The following is a 15,687-nucleotide window of genomic DNA, read 5'->3' on the forward strand; positions in this document are numbered from 1 at the left end:
GCTTTGATGGCTTCAAATTCTTTGTTGGAGCACTGTTTTAGATCTTGCGTGAACTTCTGTACTTCCTTCATTTGGTTTCCAATGTTTATTCTGAAATCACATAGTTGATTGGCTATTCCCATTCCTTCTGTTGGGTTTCATTCAGCATTCCCTTTGTGGTCTCCCTGACTTCTTTCAGTTCTCTGTTTATGGATTCCATGAATGTCTTTAGTGATCTTTCTGCATTCTCATCCCGCTCTCTCAATTCCTGTATTATCCTTTGATTAGCTTCTTCACATTCATGCAGGTCCTGTAGTTCTCTTTGACTGATCTCAGCCTGCTCACCGCATTCCTTTGTTTCTCTTTGAATGTTCTCAAGCTTCTCACGCAATTTCTGTATCAATCTTTGAGTAGCTTCCTCACGCACATGATATTCTTGTATTAACTATTGATTTGCCTCCTCTCTCTTCCTATATCGCTCATTCAGAGTCCTTTGCAAGTTTTCAATCTTTTCATTTACCATATTTAACAATAGTATTTGTAGAGCTTTTTGGGAACTCTCCTCTGGATTATTGATTATCTTTTCTGACCCTTGATTATAATGAGTGGAGTTGAGATACCAGGACTTGCCATGTTTCTTGTGTTTTTCCAGGTTGCTCTGCCCTTTTGGGATGAAAGTAACCCCAGGTATGTGCTAGTACACTATTTTAAGGCAAGCATCAAACAACATCTGTAGTTGCACAGCCAAAAATCTGCAGATACAATCTATTTCAATAGATACACTTATTCAACATCAAACAACTATGTATTAATGGGCTACAAACCGCAAAGAAGAATTTGGCAAACAGAAATTATTAAGTTTAGGGAGAGATATGGGTAAAAATAGCCATATAGGGATGTGGAAAGGCAGTGGGAGAGTTAACTTAACTAAATCCTAATCTCAAAGTGGGAAATAGGTTAGATAGAATCATATTAAAGAGAGAAAATAAGAAGACAGAAAAAAGACAAGAAAAAATAGTAAAAGAAAAATTAAAAATTAAGAAGTGCAACACTTAAAAATTATGCACAATGAAAACATAATATTCAGAATAGAACATCGATAGAATAAGAGAAGGGAGAGATAGAAAGGAGATGTGAAAAAATTAAAAATAAAAATGCATAAAATATTATATAGGTATAAAGAGTTACTACTGCTATTAAGGAATTTAAGTCTAAGAGGATTTAAATTGAGTAATAAATTTCTGGATTAAGTGTGTACACAATGGGGCTAAGGTGAAATAATCAACTATTGGCATATCTGAGGATGAGCAGAACAGTAATTAAGTCACTCAAAGAAGAATGAAAAAGAAGAAAATGTGAAAAGAGTGATAGGGAAAGAAAAAAAGGAGCAAATGGTCAGTACAGCTAAATAAAAACAAATTTTAAGAAAAAAAGAGAAAAAGTACACACACATATATACCACTAAAATAAAAATCATGAGAGGAAGAAAAAAAAAGTTAATAGAAAACAAAAAAATTAAAGTTAAAGATTAAAAATTAAAAAAAAAACCTGTATAAAAAAATTTATAAAAGGTACAAAAAAAGAATTCTTTAATTTTTTTTTGGGGGGGGGATGGGAAGAGCCTGTATCTCCCTTGTGTCCTTAACCTGTCTCCTGGTGGTCTCTGGTCTGCTTGTGGTATTTGATTTTCCTGTGGCTTGAATGGTTTTTTAAGTCAGTTTGAGCAGGCAGAAAAATCACAGCAAACCATTCTTGACCACAGGTGAAGCTCTGGTTAGGGTCGCAACCATCAGACCCCATTCTCCTCTCAGGACAGTTGTGAGGAAACAAGAGAATTTTTACCAAGGGATCTCTGGAGCATGGCTAGGCACAGAGGGAGCAGCCTTCAGATAAGGTTCCCTGTAATTCTGTGAGCAAATGACAGGAAGATAGCCGGAAAGGGTTCAGGTGGGGCCTGTTATTAATTGTGCAACTGATGTGGGATTATGAAACAGAATATGGCTCTCTTTCATCATTACACTATCCCCATGAGGAAGAGGATCCTTCACTGTGTTGAGTTTTGCAGCGGGCGAAACCAAGGCACAGAGAAGCCAGGTGACCTACTTATGACTTCAACTTCACAGGAAACTCTGTCTGACTTCATTACCATGCTCCGTAGGACAATGGGTGCTATTCAGTCCACTTCTTGTGGTAGGAAGTCCACTTCTTGTCAGTCGTGGGGCTGGAACTCTAGGCATGGGTGCTGTTCCTGAGAGCCTCAGCAAAAGGCTAGTGTTCTACCTCTTGAGCCCACAGCACTACTTCTGATTTTCTGGTAGTTCTTTGGAGATAAGAGTCTCACAGATGTTCCTGCTTGGGCTGGTTATGACCATGATCCTCATATCTCAGCATCCTGTGTAGTTAGGATTAGAATTTTGAGCCACTGGCACCAGACTTAATTGTAATTCTGACTTTTTTTCTCTCTCTCTTTCACTAGAACTGTTTGAATGGGTGCTGGAGGAGGGGGCCCAGTATCCCCATGTGGCTGGAACCCAAGGTGGCCCTCTCATTGTGGAGGTTGGCTGTGGGTGAGGAGCTGTCTCCTCTGCTTGTTGAAACAGCTCCATGAGATAAGCCCCTCTGTTCACTGGCTAGTCCGTGACAGTTATTCCTTGTCTATCCAGCCTTACTAGACTTATTGTACTGTATGGCTTTCTACATCACTTTCTAACACCTGGCCAAAATTATGATACATAGTTACGGAATGAAAATGTAATGCCATCTTAAGAAAGTTATTTAGGGCTCTGGGAATGTGGCTTCATGGTACGGTGATTGCCTAGCATCCATGAAACCCTGGGTTCAATTCCTTAGTAACACATGAAAAAGCCCCACTGGAAGTGGTGCTGTGCCTCAAGTGGCAGACAGCTAGCATTGAGAAAGAAAAAAAAGCTCAGGAAAATTCCCTATCCCTTAGTTTAAAGCCCTAGACTGGAAAAAGAACAAAAACAAAACAACACACACACACACACACACACACACACACACAAAACATTTAGTTAGTAAATGCACAATAAAGATCCCATGCTTGGAATATATAATTGCTTCTTCCATACTGACACCAGACAACAGTCCCTAATTCATATACTTTACTTATATTAGGATACTGTGTTGAAAAAAATTTTGCTCATTAAGTCACAGCAAATTAATGCCAGGAATGTGCTTAGATGTCAGGGAAAGTTTAATTCTGGAAATTCAACGATTCCAGGATTTGTGTTGTCACTGCTAATCACAAAGGGAAGGGTAGGCTAAGTTTGATTTTGAAATCTTTTTGGTAAGTTATGGCACCAAAAAGGCAAAAGCTAATTAACAGTTGTGACAGAAAATAAGGAATAACTCCAGATAGAAGGAATAGATGATAGTAATTAAGGTATGCCAGAAACTGTTCTTCAGAACCATTTTTGGTTATTGTAGAACTAGTTGTCAACTAGACTTTTCCTCATTGCCTTTAGCATTCTAAATCTCTTAGGCTAGCTCTTAATCTCTGTGTGATAAATGTATCTCCTTCTATGCTATTCTTTCATACCTTATCTCCTTTGTTTCTAAAAATCTCATTCTTTCTATATTCCTCTATGAACATTTCCTGACACTAAATACACCTATACAGATGGCAGAGGATGCTAATGTAAGGGTCCCATAGCTCATCAGTCATTAATGTAACAAAATGGAAAAGGAGGCCATATTATTGCTACTTCAATTTTTCTGAAATGCTGCAATGTCATCATTTTGTTTAAAATTTCCATTCTTTGTCTACACAGTGTCATTCAGTGCACAAAAATGCAAATATGAGCCAGGTGCTGGTGGTTTACACCTGTAATTCTATCTACTCAGGAGGTTGAGACCAGAGGATTGTGGTTCAAAGCCAGCCTGGTCAGGACAGTCCATGAGACTCTAAGCTTCAATTAACCACCAGAACCCCGGCGGTGGTGCTGTAGCGAAGCACCCAGGATCAGAGTTCAAGCCCCACAACCAAAAAAAGGTGAAATATGATTTTAAGTTTCCCCAAAAGGAACGACAAGATCAATAATCTTCCCAAGCAAAAAAAATTCCAAAGTGATTCAGTGCACCTACTTTTGCTGAGTTATGTTATGGATTCTTTTCTGGACATATTCTTTAAAAACAAATCATTTAAGGATACAGGTGGACCCATTGCAACAATAAGATGTACAAGTCGTTATGTCGAAAAACAAACTTTACAACTTTGGTTGCGGGGGAGGTTCAGATGGGGGGAGGAGGGTATATGGGAAGGGATGGGAAGGGGAAACAGAGAGGAGGTAACAATGATTGATAAGAAATGTGCTCGTTATCTTGCCCATGTAATTATAACTCCTCTGTACGGTACGCTCACAATAAAAAAGAAAGAAAAAATTGTCAAATATTAGCTTTATAATAAACTTCATCTAATATTTCTCATTTGAAAAGAGTAGTCTATACAGTTGATATCACTTGGCTTTCTTACTATCTTAGTTTAAAGCCAAACCAGGCAGGACAGTCTGTCAAACTGTTATCTGTAATTACACAGCGAAAAAGCCAGAAGTGGAGTTGTGGTTCAAGCAGTAGAGTACTAGCTTTGGGGTAGGTGAGCAGGAAAGAAAACTGTTCAGGGACAAGGTCCAGCCTCTGGGTTCAAGCCCCAGAACCAACACAAGCTAAAAAAAAAAGCAAACAAAAAAAAACCCTGATATTTCATTGGGACCCTCCTTAAAGGAGTACTGGCCTGAGAAGTGGCTCCTTTTGCTCATCATTAGCACTGGATGCTTTTTTGGAATCCTTATTGCTCTGGAGAACTCAGGACCAAACTAAAGGAATTGATAACTGACTCCTGCAACAAAAGAATCATCTCGGGTTGAAATATACATCCATAAAATACTTTAAAAACTCCATGTCTTTGTTTCTTTGCATTAGAATTTTTTTGGGGGGTCCAGTCGTGGGCCTGAACTCTGGGCCTGGGCGCTGTCCCTCAGCTCTTCAAGTCAAGGCTAGCGCTCTGCCATTTGAGCCACAGCACCACTTCTGGCTTATTTTTGCTTATGTGGTGATGAGGGATCAAATCCAGGGCCTCAGGCATGCAAGGCAAGTACTCTACCACTCAGCCACCTTCCCAGCTCCTGCAGTAGAACATATTTAAAACAAAGTTATTTCCTTTCGTTCTATGCTGGCCATCAAATGGCACATTATTTCTTTTTGTAATACTCTCAACTAGAAGTTTACAGAAAAATTATATATGAGTAAAAACACATTAGAAAAAGTCATGGACAGAGTTTCCTTCAAGCCTTCGGGTTCTCTTCTTTTACAGTAAAAAAGAAAGCACAAGTTATCTTGAACTTTGTCAATCCTCTATGTTCCATTCCTCTCCGGGGATCAGTTTCCACATCCAGTAACAGTTACTTCCAGGACCAATCAATGGTGCTGCTTGAGGTATAATGAATGTTTTCTGGCTTCACCGAAATAACACAAGGAAACCTTTGGACCTGAGCTAACACGTGTTTCAGAGACAACTTAGTAAAGAGAAAATATGAAATTTATATTTCTTATAAATACATTATCCATGAGTATATTGAGTTCAAACTTTGTAAGTTCTCTGTAAATTAAGGCGAATTTTAAATGGGAGAAGGTTCTCAGATCATTTTTTTGTGAGTGTATGTGCTGTACATTATTTCCCAAGTGTACATGAATTTGTTAACTCTTGTTAACTATACATTAATAAGAGAAAGAGAAATTCTGTGTTTAAGTACAAGGGTTCAATACACTATAGAAGACTGTACAAATAAGACCACGTTGAAACAATAAAGCCAAGTCCGGTATGTAGATTTATGAGAGTGATATAGAGAAAGCATTACTCCTACGTGGAACATGAAGTATGAGTCCACTCCCTTTCTAAATCACCCATGCTAATGACACAACTTTGTAGAAAGTAGAATGGAAGAAAAAATCTGTTTCCAATGCAAGTCAGATATAAGAGCATGGACTTAATTGGAAAAAAAAGTCCATCTTGAGAGAGCAGGGATTATACTAGCAATGAACTGGTGGATAAGATCACATTTATTTCTTTCCTTTACTTATATATTTTTTGTTGGTGGTGGTCTTGGCACTTGAACTCTGGGCCTGGGCACTGTCACTCTGCTATTCCGCTCAAGGCTAATGCTCTACCACTTGAGCCACAGTGCTGCTTCCATTTTTCTTGCAGTAAATTGGAGCAAAGAGTCTCCAGGACTTTCCTACCTGGGCTGGCTTTGAACCCTATCCTCAGATTTCACCACTACCCAGCTTAGGATCACATTTCTAAGTGTACACTCAGCATATGCAATGTGTATGTTCATCTATCTTTCTATAAATTCTTGAGTTAAAAATCTGGGCTACAGCTTAGACTTTACACTCACAAAATGTTTGTAGTTTAAAAGTTGATTCTACTGAATAAATGAAACCTAAGAATGTAAAGGAGTCTGGGAAGTTCAGGTTGCATCCAGCCTGGGAAGAACAGTGTTTGAGACACTATCTTTAATTAACCAGCCAAAAGCTGGATTGGAAGAAAGGCTCAGGTGATGGAATAACAGTCATGACCAAGAATGATGACTAAGAGCTTGAGGCTTTTTCATACATACATACAAACATACACATACACACAGAGGCACTTATATGTGCACACATATACACAAATGTAGCAACTCTCAGAATATGTACAAAAGTTAGAAAACAATAGAAAATATGTCCTGAGTAAGTCTAGTATCAAGTGATAATTTTTAAGATTAGAAAATCCTCAAGGGAACTTTCTTCAAAAAAGTTTGAGAATATTACATAGGTAGGGACCAGAGATAGTAAGTGAGTCAATATTAAAGTAATCAATATTAAAGGGATTGTATCCATGGAGGAATGAATCAGAGACCTCGCAGGTACATTTGAAAATGTTCATACCCTGTGTCAAATGTTAGAACATCTTTGAAAATAGTACATGAACAGTCTGAGAAGTCTAGTGGATAATATCAATGGAGAAGTTAAGAATTGCTAGTCTTTATATAGATTAAATAAATCAAGAGGGGGCTGAGAAGGTATCTCAGGGGTAGAGCGCTTGCCTTGCATGCATGAAGCCCTGGGTTCGAATCCTCAGCACCACATAAGCAAAAAGCAAAAAAGCCGAAAGTGGCTCTGTGGCTCAAGTGGTAGAGCACTAGCTTTGAGCTGAAGAGCTGAGGGACAGCACCCAGGCCCAGAATTCAGGCCCCATTACCGGACCCAAAAATAAACAAACAAATAAATAAACCAAGAAACTATGGTGGGGCAACGTGATGCAATCCTTGAATTCTAACACTCAGACTGACAGCAGATTAGAGACTGTAATTACTACTGATACCTTCCCTGGACCAGGTAGTATAATTTTGTCTTAATAAAACAAACCAAACAAGAAAGGAATACATACACAGTTGGAAGTTTGGGCTAATTTCTTCATTATGTTTTGAGAAGCCAAGTTTTCTATTGAAATGCAACTGGTATATAATCCTCAGTTGTGTTTTAAATGCTCTCTTCATTACAGAACATTCCTAGATGCAAAATGCTTCATGATTCCCATCCAAAATTTGAAAAAGTAAGTAACCATCATTCTATTAGATTCCAAGGAAAGGATGAAGGATTACCAAAGCTTAAGCCTGGAGGAATAGCAAAGTTCATCTAATGTAGGTCTTTATAGATTTTGCTAAATTAGAGTTTAGACTTCAAATAAATATTTTGGTTTTGTTTGTAATTTCATATTCTATAGGATACTACAAAATTCTTTTTAAGTAGAGGGTTTAATTGACAAATTTACAAATGTTTCTTGCATTCTATTTGCCTAGCATATTGTTTCAAGAGAGTTATAATTAGAACTCAGTTAATAGAAAATTCTAACTGTTTATTTATAAAATGATAATGTGAATAATGTAGACTGAGTTGCAAACAAATTGATGATATTAATTTATAAATTTAGCAAAAGCAATTTTTTGAGGCTTTAATATGACATGGTATGATGAAAATAATTGTGTGACATCTTCTTTCTTCTACCTGTATGTAAAACAGGAAGCAATTTCCTTAATTACGTGCCTCTGTATACAATGAGAAAAATGCTAGGTTTGGGGTTTGTTTTTATTTATTTTTTTTTATTGCTTTGTCATAAGGCTTGAACTCTGGACCTAGACACTGTCTCTGAGCCTGTTGAGCTCAAGGCTGTGTCCTACCACTTCAACCTCAGTACCACTTGTGTCTGGTTTTTGCTGAGAAGTTTATCAGAGATAAGAATCTAGGGAACCTTCCTGCCTTGGTAGGCTTTGAACTGTAATCTTCCGATATTAGCATCCTGAATATCTTTGATAGATAAAAAAGTATAAGTATAAATAATATTTGCAAGAATACCAGTGGAGGAAAAATGATGCAACCCAGTTTATGGTGGTGTTCTGTCCAGAACACGGAGGGCATCACAGTAGCAGAGTGGTAGTATTTTTCCCAATAGAGATAAGCTATTTGTGATGTGAATTAAGGGAATTTTGAGGTGCACCCTACAAGTTGGAAACTGTTGGTCTAGGATGACTTTATGGCATAAATTTTGGAATTGATGGTCATAGAAATAATAGCTTAATCTGATAAACAATTGCTTACTTTTGAAGAATTAATTACAACCGAGGCTTTATAGTTTTATCCTATACCAGAATTTGGCTATTTTTCTGTTCACTTCTCAATCTGTAACACTCTATTGGAAAATGCATCTATTGCAGAATTACATAACATGCAAACAGGTACTATTTTGAATCTCTCAGGTATGGAATATTCAGAATTTGAAAGTGCATAGTTATTAGTCATAGGAAATTTGAAGAACAGACATATTCTGTCCTCTTAACAACTTATTTACTTTTCAAAGTTATGGGTTTCCATAGAATTAAACGGTTTTCAATTTTAGTATGAGAAAGTACTAATTTATTCTTTTTTGAAAATATTGGCAAGAATATTGTGAAAAAATTGTCTAGTTGGATAACATTCAAGTTGATGGCCCTCTGATAAAGAAGGGGTAATTAATTCAAATTAGTACTGAGTTTTTAAAAAGTTACTACATAAGGAATAATATTTACTATACTAATACAGTGAAATTTTATTTCATGCAGCTTATTTTTTAAATTTAATTTTAATGTGAAAGTGATGTGCAGTGGGTTAGCAATTGTAAGGCAGTGAATACATAACTTTTCAAACCTGTTATCCCCTCTCTCATTTTTCTCACAGTTTTTCTTCACCCCCAAACCTCTCACAAGTTGTAATGTACATTTCCAACATATTGTCTTCTGAGTATTGATATTGCATTGGTTTGCCCTTTGTCCTTGTCTCACTAATTTTTTTGTACCTCTTCCCTTCACAAATTAAGGTAAATGTATACACAATACAAAGGGTTCCAAAATCAAACACAGTAGGAGATAAACCATAGGGGAAAAACCCAAGGAAAATAGAAAGAACATAGTACATTAAAAACAACAACTGCAAATAAATATTTTTTTCCATATCTTGGAGTTCATTTTGTTCAGCATCAGCTTATATCTTCATATATATTCACAACAATGCCACTGGAAAATAATAGTTTCATGGATACTATATCATGAAAACAACATGTTAACTGTTTTTGATGGTAAAGGTGGAATTAGGATTGGTAAATTCACGATTCTGATAAAGGAATTTCAAAAGAGTTTTTAAATTATGACAGGTAAATTTTAATTGTTCAAACTTTTTAACTTAGCCTATTAAGAAAATTTAAAATTGCCTAGGAAAATAGGCTTTCATGCAAAGAAATTCATGGAGAGTTAGCTGAGAGGGAGCAATTTGGGTAAGATGGCTCATTTTCACAGTAAACAAACAAACCTCAAAAACCTTGCTGTAAATCCTGTAGGTTCCCTTGAGAATTGTCTTTACCCAGGAAATATACTCCTGCTGTGTGAAACAAGGTTGTAGTGGAATTTAAATTCAAAGTTTTTTTTTTTTTTTTAAATAAGACATCAAAATTTGTGAATTGACCTTTAATTACTAAACAGTAATTTTCTTAAAAAGATAATTTGGGTCAAAATATTTAGGGAGAAAGTGCCCTTCACAATGAAAGAACGTATTGAGTTTACACTTTTCTGTTTTAATATTTTCCACAATGTCTTTGCACGTGAAGCACTGAAACACAGAAAAAAATCTGATTGGATACTTCAAACCAATGATTTCACATTTCTAAGTAGCTCAAAAATATAATATTCTTATTAACATGAGATAGTGAAGACTTCTCTTATTACATAAGCCAAAAATTTTGGGGATCACAAAAGATTTGAGCAAATTGAAAAGGTAAGAAAACACGTTATTAGAAGCCCCAGATAAGCGTATTGGTTTCAGCAGTGGAGGGGACCAAAACTTTTTGATATAGATTGTCTTAATGTTTCTGCTACATAATGTGATTTTACAGAGCCTATTTGACTCAGTATAATGCAGAACAAATTGAATGAAGACATGAAAATAAATTCCACCTCCAAATAAAAGAGTTTTCAAAGAGAAACCATGAAGATGTAGCAGTGGGGGACGCCTTATCATCCTTCAGCTTCACTAGACTTGAAGCCAAGAAGCTGTGATTAATTGGAAATCAGGCAAGAGCTAAGAGGAGGACATAGAAGTAGGACATAGAAGTATCGTCCTTTGTAACAGACAATGTCATCCAAGGAATCGGTGATTTAACTCTATTCTTCTCCATACATCTTGTTGAGCAAATACAAGACCAAGAGGAAAATAAACTATTGAAATAATTTTGCAAAGAATTACTTCACTATTCCTGATATGGTATCTAAGGAGAGTCTTAAGAGAGAAGATAAAAGTCTTAAGAGAGAAGATAAAAGAGGAGTATTCTTAGGTTTCCTCTAAGCATCTTGTTAGCAAAATATATCTTTGAAGTTAGAAGTGATTGAACCACAAAGTGGTGGAGTACTTATTTTTGTGGGCACTTTAGACACAAGAAGATTGCAAGGTAAAAGAAAAAAGAAAAAATATATAGCTAAATATTTGTGATTATAGGTTCTTGGACTGGATTTTTGGAGACAAAGTTTTGCATTAGCGTTGGTCCTTATTAACATAGTTGTTGGGATTTCGTGGCAACCAAATGAAAAGGGGAAGTTTAATGGACTCGCTTGGACAAGTAAACAGCATGATAGAAAATAATGGCAAATAATATTTAATTAATTATTTTGAACAATTATTTTGTGAGAACAAAGAAGGAAAGATATAATTCAAAATCACTTGATGTAATTAAAAGTATGAAAATGGAGTAGTGAAGAGATTAAGAGAAAACATAGAGGTCTGTTTTCTTTCAAGTGGAGTAATAGGTTCTTGATCTTGTTTCTTCCATTCTGTCTTCACAAGCTACCAAGTGTGCCTCAGGACTGGAGTATCCAGTTCAGACAAAGAGCACTCGCAGAATAAAATATTTACAGTAAATATAGGTGATTTATAACCTTAGACAATCTTTTTAAATCTGTTCAAAATTCTCCCCTACCCCAAACTGCCTTCTTTGAACAGCTTTGTTTGCTTTTCCAAAGACTGCCCTTCATTAACTGCTTAAAATTTTGAGAGGTCATATTCATACCCTCTAGAGATTGTTGTTTGGTTGTGATTTTTGTGTGTTTTTGTTTGTTGTTGTGTTTTTTAACTGAATTTCTAAAGGTTGTACAAGTGTGTTACAATTAAATATGTCCATCTAATTGTCTAATGTTCCTGGATCAGAATCACTCCTGTCAATCTCAACCAACCCTTTCTACAAGATTTATTCCAGATTTACCACTTGCTTTATTACATATGTACATTGAGTATTCTAGCTGTACTTGCCCCTTGTTCCATTTTTCATTCATTCTATTTCTTTACTATTGTTCCTCTCTGGTTTCAATTTCCTGATAGTCATTCCGTTAAACTGTCTGTTAATACTTTGAAACTCCATGGAGTTTCAATCCCACATATACTTGAATTGATGTCAGCTTATATTTCCATAATTCATTCCTTTGCAAAACTAAGACTGGAGATGTGAAGCACTTGGACATAATTTTATTCTCATTCATTTGGAAGATTAATCTTTAGTCAACAAGAAATTTTAAAAATGGCTTAGAATTTATTCCTAACTACCAGTTTTTATAAATGGCTTTGTACAATGGTGTGTGATTATTTTATTTTACATAGGATAATTTATTTCTTCTACCTATAAGTTTTGGAAAAAGAAGAAAAATAAATTTACTCCTTAGAGGATTATGATAAAAATAGAAGACAGATTTTATGTTTGTCACATCTCTCATCAGTACCCATATTCAAGACTTAAAGTCATATTTCTTACTATGTTAGACAGATAGGGAAAACATGAAACAACATATGATAAGGCAATTATTAGTGAATTTTTAAAATGTACCTTCTTATGTGATGAAATTTACTTTATTAGCTAATATTTGGGTTTGAAATATGGGAGGCTGATCTATTTAACACATTTCTGGAAGGCACCTACTGAACAACACAAATGGTGGGGGGTACTATTTCTACAATTTAATGAATGGTTGAACTTGTTCGTTATTACTTCTGGGTACGTAAATCAACTCTATTGTAACTTGCTCCCTACAATTGAAAACCTTGTAATGTCACTGTCATCTACTTGTCAAGTGTTATTTTGGCAAATGTGATTTTAAATAGCTTATTTGAAAATGAATATACTTTCAGGAGATTAAATGTAGGTTATCATTGGTTTGAGAATGACAACATTTTTATACTACAGAACCTAGTTTTACTGAAGTACCAGTGTTTTGAAGCACTAAAGATCTTCTCAGTTAATGTTTTTCTAAATTATATTTGACATCTAAATCAAGTTTCCCTAACCTTAGTAGACCAATTATGGATCTATCATTCTAGAAACTATTTTTTTGGCTGCACTGAAATCTTTCATTAATCATTAGGAGAGGGGTATTAAAAATAATCTTGTTCATTTGTGATTTTGTTCACTCATATGGGCTGGTCATCTGTAAATTGAAAGTTTGAATTACAGTACTTTCTCTCAGATTTTGTGATCTCATCTTTCATTTTAAGTTGCCTTGCATTTCACAATTCATTATTGCTAATTCTTGTAAGGAATTGGGGCCCTGAAATATTATAGGAAATGAGAAATTGAGATGAATCTTCAATTATTTTCTGTTGGCATGTTGTATGGGCCTATGTCAGAAGTCTTGCCCTTGTTATCTGATGATGCAGATAACTGGGACCAGGTATCCTAGAACTCGTGGGTCCTGCAGACATCATATCACCAAATTTGGGTATAATCAGCAAGAATGTTTCAGAAATATGGAGAAAAACAATTTGGGACCAGTGAGTTAAAACAATAAACAGAGCATCAGAGTAAAATCCCTTATAGATTAGCATAAAACAATATGTTATTTTACATGTGAATTCAGAAGACCACGAAAATTTAGAAGGTATCACAAGTTTATACCGAAGATATTGCATTGATACTCTTTATATTCTAATAAATATTCTAATCCTAAACATTTATGTTCCAATTTATTTATGGGAATAAATGTCAATATATTTGTCAAATTATCAATTCTAGTAAGATTCATTGTGTGAAATTTAAAATCAGCACATACAAATATAAAATATATAAGTTTATATAATATAAAAATTCTTTTACATTGTTGTGTTGTGGTTAGGGAATCAAAGGCAACTCTGTTTTAAAGTATTATTCAATTATCTCTACCTCAGTTTTTGGTAGAGTTAGACTTAAAGATTTACCATTTGTAGATTTACAGCCTAGAGAAAAGAGGAAACACTGTGATTAAAACATTATCAATTTAAGGTCTAATATCGAGGAGAAACATATGGACTTTTCCAGGAGCTATGGAAATATTTGGTGATAGAAAGTCAGTAGTGTAAGTTCTGCCTGGTTGGATTATAGACAGGCCAGGACAGTAGGTAATCATGCATATGAACAATTATTTCACCTTCTTTGCTTTAGCTACTTTTGAAATGATAAGTATAATAACCAATTATATTTCGATAAAATGCCTTCCATTCTGAACAATTCTGTCTGAACTGTTCATCTTTCTATGATCCCTTGTAACTAAGATTAGTTTTGTTCCAGTAAGACAATCTATACTGTCAGGGTAAGATATTCTGTTTGGTCTGTTCCTACATGGAAGAAGGGTAAAGGTTCAAGTAGGCATTTGTCCCACAAGACTTCATTTGGGAAATTTTAAGCTGCAGAAGATTAGAAGTAGCTCTTAAGCAAGGCTTACTTTGAGTCCATTAGCTCAACAAAGCTAACTCAGTTGATAAATAAGTACTTGAAAAGCCATCACCTTTGGACTTAGCTGTAAAGGCTTCAAAGTATGATCAAATTTAAAATGAAAACGACAAAATAGTCATTGCCCAAAAAATTTTAAATGTGAGCAATCGACCAAACTATATAAGTTTTTCCCACTATACACAGAATTTTAGAGAAATAAGATCAATAGCATTTTTAGGAACAATAAGGGTTCCTTGTTACAAATAGGCAACCATGGATATATGCCTGTATAAAGATTGCATCATTAAGTATTTAAATTTATAGTACACTACATGCTTCAGCAGCAGGTCTACCCAAATTACAACAATACAGAGATTAACATGACACTTGCACAAGGATGATATGAAAATTTGTGAAGTATTCCATATTTTTCATTCTTCTGATGCAAGAAATGAAAAATAGTTATTAAAAAGTTCATTACAAAAATAGAAGTGTAACAATACATGTAATTCATAGAATTAAAGGTTAATTTGACATCAGTGTATTAAATCTTCACCTTAGAAAGGCCCTTACATAGCATAACTTTTACAAAACTTGAAATTAGATAACATTGTCATTTTATCCCAAAGAAATAAATTAATAAAAAGACCTAGAAAAAAAGGAATCTTAAACTTCGATATGGAATGCAATCTGAAAGGACACATTTATTAATGAATCTATACATTATATGACAATGTAGAATTCAAAGTATTATATCTAGGAGCTAATGAAATAGATTATGGACATTATACAAACATAGATATAATTTTTTCAGAAAAGCACCAGCAACATCTTTAGTTTCTATACTATTCATTTCAACAGATAAGTTAAAATTATGTCTGATTTAAAAAAATTACAAACTCTGTAAAAATCTTTATAGATGTATACAAACAACTCTTGAATACATTTTGACATCAAAGTCAGGCAATTCACTTGGAAGAATACCATGAAATCCATGCATTTTTAAAGTAAGATAATGCTGTCGCTTTGTATTGTGAAAAAAAATTTGAAGGGACACAAAGGATGGACTGGCATTTTTGAAAGTTAAGAAAGCTAACCAAACCATTACTACGAAGGAGAACAATTTGTACAGCCTTCCACAACTTCAAAATGGCAGTGATACATACGTATCCTTTTGGCAATATCAAATGCAGTTTCTTCCAAGTTGTTCTTCAGACCTGGTTTGATACAATGGTTCAACAGAAGGAGATACAGCTTCTCTTTGCTATTTCTATTCCCAGCAGCAAGATGCAAGGGGGTCAAGAGGCCTTTAGTTTGGGGATTGTTATCCGCATCATGATGAAGTAAGAAAGAAGCCACTATGGTATTATTCTACATATAAGCACTGTGCAGGAGTG

General features: G+C 35.0%; 1 pseudogene; it reads left to right on the forward strand.

Annotated features, from left to right (window-relative positions):
• Window positions 1-14,622: 14,622 nt before the first annotated feature.
• On the forward strand, window positions 14,623-14,722 carry LOC122095151 (annotated as a pseudogene).
• The last annotated feature ends 965 nt before the right edge of the window (window positions 14,723-15,687 follow it).

This window comes from Dipodomys spectabilis, unplaced genomic scaffold (genome assembly GCF_019054845.1).
Source record: "Dipodomys spectabilis isolate Male_0828 unplaced genomic scaffold, ASM1905484v1 ptg000336l, whole genome shotgun sequence".
NCBI classification, from domain to species: domain Eukaryota; kingdom Metazoa; phylum Chordata; class Mammalia; order Rodentia; family Heteromyidae; genus Dipodomys; species Dipodomys spectabilis.